Source organism: Psammomys obesus, unplaced genomic scaffold (genome assembly GCF_907164565.1).
Source record: "Psammomys obesus unplaced genomic scaffold, mPsaObe1.curated_primary_1811, whole genome shotgun sequence".
Taxonomy (NCBI): Eukaryota; Metazoa; Chordata; class Mammalia; order Rodentia; family Muridae; genus Psammomys; species Psammomys obesus.
In genome coordinates this window covers 22412877-22420597 of record NW_026590062.1, presented here as the reverse complement: position 1 = coordinate 22420597, position 7721 = coordinate 22412877, and the positions used below count along the sequence as shown (strand labels likewise).

At 43.1% G+C, this 7721-nt stretch overlaps 1 pseudogene; it reads left to right on the top strand.

Annotated features, from left to right (window-relative positions):
* Positions 1–6501: 6501 nt before the first annotated feature.
* LOC129675902 (high mobility group protein B3-like) lies at positions 6502–7084 on the top strand (annotated as a pseudogene).
* The last annotated feature ends 637 nt before the right edge of the window (positions 7085–7721 follow it).

The following is a 7721-nucleotide window of genomic DNA, read 5'->3' as shown; positions in this document are numbered from 1 at the left end:
TACCTGTTACAAGGTATGGCTAACACAGCCAGCCCTCTACCCTGAGCTTTCCAGCTTGCGGGCTGGGCGGCTCTTTCACCCAGAGGCTTTTCCATATAAAATGCAGACATTTTGGTTACCCGCCTGTAGCGATAATTTCAGTTTCTTTAAAACACACGGAAAGGGGCTGGAGAGATGGCTCCACGGTTAAGAGCAATGTCTGTTCTTCTAAAGGTCCTGAGTTCAATTCCCAGCAACCACATGGTGGCTCATAACTATCTGTAATGAGTTCTGGTGCCCTCTTCTGGTGTGTAGGCTCACGTGAAAGCAGAGCACTGTATACATAATAAATAAACAAATCTTTAAAAATCGGAAGACATGAAGCCGGGCACAGTGGCACACACCTGCAATCCCAGCACTTAGGGAGGCAGAAGCACGCAGATCTATGTGAGTTCAAGGCCAGCCTGGTCTACAAAGAGAGTCCAGGACAGCCAAGGCTACACAGAGAAACCCTGTCTCAAAAAATTAAAAAAAAATTTTTTTTAAAGGCTAGACAGATACAGATACCTGTCTCAAAAATCCAAATGATGGTTTGGGGAAATGGCTTGTTGTTTAAGAGTGCCGGCTGAACTTCCCTAGGTCCTGGGCTCAATTTCTAGCTCCCACATAGTGGCTCACAACTGTGTGTAACTCCAGTTCTAAGGGATCTGACATCAACTTCTGCTCCATGGGCACAAGTCATGCACACTGTGCACAGATATAAATGCAGACATAACACCTATAAAACTACAATAAAATTAAAAACTAAAAAAATCAATCCAAAAAGAGGGCTAGCAAGATGGTTCAGTGGATAAGGGCGTTCGCCACCAACCTGACATCCAAAGTACAATCCCAGGGACACCCGCACAGTAAAAGGAGAGAACTGATCCCAAAAGTTGTCCTCTGACCCATACACACAAAAAACAGGGCACGTGCCCCTTCATACACACACAAAACAACAAAAATACAGAAAGAAAAATTCAAAAAGGAATGGAAAACGAAAAAGAATGACTAAGACAAGTGAGTAACTGAATACAGTTTACAGGCGACTGCTCTAGCAAGCATGGAAGGAACAGACCAAACTGAGAGAAATTCTAGAAACAGTACTGCTCTCTACCGTCTCCTGCACAGGATATGGCCTGGTCTCTTCTCTTATCATGTCACCAGGCAATAGGCCCTGGTGTAATAAATAAATAAATAAATAAATAAATAAATAAATAAATAAATAAATAAATAAATAAATAAGTAAAATAATAATAATAATTCAACCCTTCCTACTTTCTTCTGGCTCTACAGAAGCCTCCTCCTAGTCTCCGAGACGCTCCTCTTCCCTGCAGACCCTGATCCAGTCTGAGCACCCTGAGTGTTATTAAACATGCCAATAAATGTGATGCTGTGATGTATAGCGTGAGTGTAATACTTGGAGTTGGGAGGTGCAGCCAGGAAGATCTGGAGTTCAAGGCAAACGTGAGCTACACGGTGAGACCTTGTCTCAGAAGAGAATTAATTAATTAATTAATTAGTGAATTTAAGGACATCTAGAGACCTGGACCTTATCTCAAAGTAAAAAAGTTTTGTTTTTAATTTGTTTCTTTTTTGAGATGGTCTGCTCTTCAACTCTCTATGTAGCCCCAAGCTGGCCTTGAACTCCTGATCCTTCTCATTACTCCACCTCCCAAACACTGGATTAAAGACCTATACCATCAAAACAGGCTTCAAAGAGAAGAAAATAAGGGGTGGAGGAGAGCAGGAGTAGAACTGGGTGAGACAACTCAGTGGTTAAGGGCTCTTGAGGAGAAAGCTCAGCAATCTCAGTTCCATCACAGGACCCACTTAAAGGTGGAGGGAAAGAACCCAGTCCACAGGAGTGTCTTCTAGGTGAGTGCAATGGTAACCCATAATCAACCCAGCACTCAAAGCAGAGGCAGGCAGATCGATGTGAGTTCGTAGCCCAGCCTGGTCTACAAAGCAAGTCAAGGATAGCCAGGGCTACACAGAGAAACCCTGTCTCAAAAAACCAAAAAAGTAAAGAATTTAAAAACTGTCTTCTGACCTCCACATGCCCCCCATGCACATATGCTTAAGAGTGTGTGGGCGAGCATGGGTGTATGTTCACAAATATACATAGACAAACACACTCGTGCACTCTCACACATATACTCATACACTATTAAAGAAAAATAAATCATTGAAAAGAGGACAGTCGGCTCAGCAGTTAAGAACACCGGCTGCTCTTCCAGGGGACCCACGTTCAATTCCCAGCACCCACATGGCAGCTCACACCTGTCTGTAACTCCAGCTCCAGGGGATTCAACACCCTCACACAGCTATACATACAGGCAAAACGCTAATGCACATAGAATAAAAATAAATCATTTAAAAGTTGAAAAAAAAAAAAGACAGCTGTGTGGTGACACACATTTTAATATTAGCATCTGTAGGACTCAGGCTTTCTGTAAGTTCAAGGTCAGCCTGGTTTACACAGTGAGTTCCAGACCAGCTAAGGCTACAATGTGAGAACCTGTGTAAAACAAACAAACAAAAATGCCAGGTGGGACAGTGTACACCTGTAATCCCTGCACTGGTGGAGTCAGAGGCAGCTGGATCTCTGAATTCAAGGCCAGATTGATCTACAAAGTGAGTCCAGGACAGCCAAGGATACACTAAGAAACCCTGTCTCAAAAAAACAAAAACAAAAAACATGCCGGCGAGAAGGACCTTGGACTCCTGATCCTCCTGCCTCTGTCTCCCAAGTGCAAGGATTACAGATGTGAACCACCACATCTGGTTTATGCAGTGCTGGGGCTTGAACCCAGGGCCTCATGCATGCTAGGCAAGCACTCCATGGCTGAGGTACAACATCCCATTGAGCTCTGCCCCGGAGCCCTTTCCCCATTTTTCAGACAAGAAGGCCAAGACACAGAGAGGCTATGTGAAATTATACAGACATTGACTAGCTGAGCGTAAAAGGAAAGCCAAGCAGCCTCCCGGGCTCCCTGCAGCAGTCACCCACCCCTACTCCCTCCCTGAGGCCTGATCTCTACTGGCATCTTTCAGAAAAGGGGGGAGGAGCCGTGACTGTGCAGACGGATCCGACACAAGCATATCCTCCACCCTTCTTCAGCACGGCAGGACACCACCTTCTAACCGCATCTTCTCTGGCTGAGTTGGCAGACAAGCAGGCCAGCCAGGAAAATCAGTGGCCTGCAGTCCCCTGACTGCTGGCTCCTTCCTGAGGCTGGAGATATCCCTGGATCAGTCCAGAAGATGACAGTGGCATTGGCAGCAGCGACTTGGAGGACCTACCAGCAATGCATCCATCCTGTGCACTGAGACTGCTGTCAGCCCTTCCTTAACATGGACAGATTGAAGTAGGGGCAGGAAACACCATGGTTCAGATGCAAAGAGTGATGAGAGAATCTCAGTAGGCCTCCTTTACAGTAAGTCCTAGAGCAGCAGGAGGGGCCTGTGCTGAGAGGCAGGACTCAAATATTAAGACCCTGACTTTGTCACTAGATGACCTTGGGCAAGTGTTAGAGGTTGGTCTATATTCTACAGATAAATAAATTATATAAAGATAGATATGTCTTCAAAAACATCAGAGACCTACAGAATATGGTATTTAGAAATATTTTTATTATTTTAAAGATTCTTTGACAATGAGACATGTCATCTCCTGGCAGCACCCAGCCTACCTCAAAGAAGATGATGAATATCGAAGAACCTCTGAATGGAGATGGCTTCAAATATGGCAAACCAGCCCCCCCACCCCTAAAATGGGAAAGCTTAAATGCAGGCCAACGCAACTGCCGAACTCTGCCAAGACAGGGTAAGCAAGTCCTAAATAGTTCCTGCTTCACATATATGTCTGTCAAATATACTGAGCCAGAAGGCTGAAGATGGTGCTCCAACATTATAGAGCGTTTTGGATGGCTGTTTAAGCAGCAAACTATCTCTTTCGGTTTTCTATTTTTTTGGAAGTTGGTAGCATGTTCTTCCTATTTATTTAAGTAATTGACTTTATTTCTTCTCAAGTCTCTGTTGGGGTTGAAGACCAGATAGTCATAGCATTATAATTAGCTTAATTGCTTAGGAATTAAAAAGATGTTTTAGGTCTAAATAGATGTTTTTAGGTTGATAGATACAAACTATAAAATTACTTAGGTACAAAACCTTAGACCCTTATAGAGAGAATAGATATTTTCTTCAAGATTGCCAAATACATTTACAGTAGAGATTATATTTGTAAACCTTAGCTATTGGTTTTTATAATTGTTTTGTAATTATTCTTACTGTATAAACAATGGCCTTTTATTTAGACAGAAAGGGGAACTGTTGGAGGTTGGTCCAATGCTAACTGCTGGCCCTCAGGATCTGGCCACTGCCTGCAGATCCACCCACCCTTGTTCCTGTAAACCTGCCTAAAACAGTATTCCTGATTGGTTCATTAAATGACCTAGACCTGGGCAAGGCAGAATGAGGTAGGCGTGGCTAGGTTCCTGGGCTTTTGAGGATGGAAGAATCACGAGATGGAAGAGAGAATTCTCCTCTCTTCCCAGACGGATGGGAAGAGGGGAGAAGGGAGGACACCAGGATGGGTTAGGTGGAGAAGGAACCACGGGCCTGAAGAGAAAAGACTCCAAGAATGCTGTGAAAAGGTCCAGATGAAGAATATAAGCAATTACCATGGGATTATGCATGAAAGGTAGTCCAACTGAGGAGGATTAAGACGGATGGCATTGGGTTGGGGCTGGGAGATGGATGGTGAGGATACTGAGACAGTATATCTGCCCGGCCCAAGGTAAATAAGACAATTATAAATCTAACAGGTGTCTGTGTCTTATTATTTGTAATAGCAGGTTAAATAATACCACTGCAATAATCTTAGAGCTAATAATAAACATTATATAGCCCAACACCCTTTTTTTGTTTTGTTTTGTTTTGTTTTGTTTTGTTTTGTTTTAGCAACAACAGGGAAGTACACTATCTCTCTGGGTTTTAGATTGTGACGCTATAAAAGAAAGAAATTTGATGTATAACTATTTTAATATGTGAGTATGTCTGTATATCTGTGTTTTTGTGTGTACAGTATATGTCTATGGGCCAGAAGACAAAGTTGGGTGTCATCTTCAGGAATGCCATTCACCTTTAAGACAGCATTGGCCTAGAGCCCACGGCTAAGCCTACACTGTCTGGATAACAAGCAGCTCTCTACCTCCCAGTGCTGGGACAGCAAGCATACACTACCACACCTAGTATTTCTATATGGGTACTGGGGGTTGAACTCATGTCCTTGTGCTTGCAAGGCATGCCCTTCATCAAATGAGCCAGCTTCTCACCCAGACAAATGCTTCCTAAAATATTCTATTATAGTAGGATGTGATAATACATACCTCAACACTCAGGAAGCCAGCCCGGTCTACATAGTAAGTTCCGAGCTGGCCAGGGTGACACAGTGAGACTCTGTCTCTAAAAACAAAACAAATGTTCTAGGATCTGGAGAGATGATTCAGTGTTAAAAGAACTAGATGTTCTTCAAGAGTACCCAGGTTGGGCTCTCAGCACCCAAAACACAGAAATAAGTGGAATGTGGTGGCACATGCCTTTAATCCCAGCACTTGGGGAGGTAGAGGCAGGTGGATTCTGTGAATTCAAGGCCGTCCTGGTCTACAGAGTGATTCGAGGACAGCCAGGGCTACACAGGGAAACCCTGTCTCAAAAACAAAACAAACAAACAAAAAGAATGTGTTTTTGTTTTAATCCCACAATCCCAGTGGGGATGTGAGGCTGCTTTGGACTGTCTGCAGCAGCTGACTATGATTTGCCTTGTGCTCTAGCAGAGACACGGTTTTGCCAGCTGCAGATAGTTTCTTCGATTGTGTGACATTTGGAATTCTGGGAACTTTTCAGAGAGTGTATAACTGTTAGAGTGGCACAGGTGCGTAGTTGTTAATCATTTAGGGAGAGTGGTTGCGGTTTGTTAGTAGCTGTGGTTAAAGAAGAAAAAACAGAAGGAAAGAAATTAGATTCAGGAACTTTCCTAATTTCTTCCTCCCCTCTATCCTTGTTTCTCTCCTATCTAATGTTAGGGGGTGAAATTGGGGGGAATAAAGAGTGGGAAAAAGAAAAACCCACAAAGTAGCAAAGGTCAGCTACACACATAAATAGAAGTTAAATAAAATATAAAGGTATTTCACTCTAGTTGGTGTGTTGGAGCACATCTTTAATTCCAGCACTTGAGAAGCAGAGGCAGAGATATCCAGATCTGTAAGGTCCGGTTAACCAAGACATAATAATAATAATAATAATAATAATAATAATAATAATAATAATAGTCCGGTTAACTATTTTTAGACATAGTGAGACTCTGTCTAAAAATTTAAGAGGTATTCAATTTGAGGTGGCTCTCATGAAGGCAGCTAGCGTGAGGCTGGGAGCACAGGGCGCATAGTTCTCTGGGCTGCCCAGACTAGCGAACAAAACAGTCAGGATGGCTAAAGGTGACCCCAAGAAACCAAAGGGCAAGATGTCTGCTTGTGCCTTCTTCGTGCAGACGGCAAGGAGGAACATAAGAAGAAAAACCCAGAGGTCCTAGTCAATTTTGCTGAGTGTTCCAAGAAGTGCTCGGAGAGGTGGAAGACAATGTCTGGCAAAGAGAAATAGAAGTTTGATGAAATGGCAAAGGCGGATAAAGTACACTATGATAGGAAAATGAAAGATTATGGACCAACTGAAGGAGGCAAGAAGAAGAAAGACCTCTGTCTGGATTTTTCTTATTCAGCTCTGAATTCCGCCCCAAGATCAAATCCACAAACCCTGGCATCTCTATTGGAGATGTGGCAAAAAAGCTGAGTGAGATGTGGACTAACTTAAGTGACAGTGAAAGGCAGCCTTAATTACCAATGCAGCAAAGCTGAAGAAGTATGAAAAGGATGTTGCTGACTATAAGTTTAAAGGGAAGTTTGGTGGTGCCATAGGTCCTACTAAAGTTGCCCGGAAAAAGGTGGAAGAAGAGGAAGAGGAAGATGAATACAAACTTTGTCTCCTTGTGAATACCCTGGAGTAGGAGAGCGCTGTGATTGGCACATCTCTTATTTAAGCTGTGTCTATTGCCCTTGTTAGATTTAATTACAAAATTTGATCAAGATCATGTTGTAGTTTCTCAGAGTGTCAATGGTTTACATGAAGTGGCCGTGGGTGTCTGGAGTGCCCTGAAACTATCAAAGTGATACATAGCTCCAAACATTTCTAAAATGAAAGAGCACTCTGGTGTTCTCACTCTGTGCACTTTGCTGTTGGTGTGATAAGGCATTTGAAGATGTTTTTGGCATTTTGTTTTCAACTCGTAAGTTAGTGTTAACTATATGGTTATGGCTAGAAATCCTGAGTTGCCAACTGTACATGTGTATAGTTTGTAAAGAGAACAAAACCACCCAGACAGATTCTTGACGTGTGTTTGGTGTGGAGGCTGTGAAGGGAAGATGCCTTTTGGAGGGGCGGTAGCTCAGGGCCTACACTGAGAGGCTGGACCTGCTGATCCTGCAGTGGGCATCCATTTAGCTACAGGGTGCCTTGTTTTTGTATATAGTGGCATAGCATTCTGCTGACATTCTTTGTTGTGGAAAAGGGGAGAGGGCTCAGCTGGCATAAGAAGGGTTTGGATTTTTTTTTTTCTTTAGTTAAATGCAGTAGATTTTAAACTG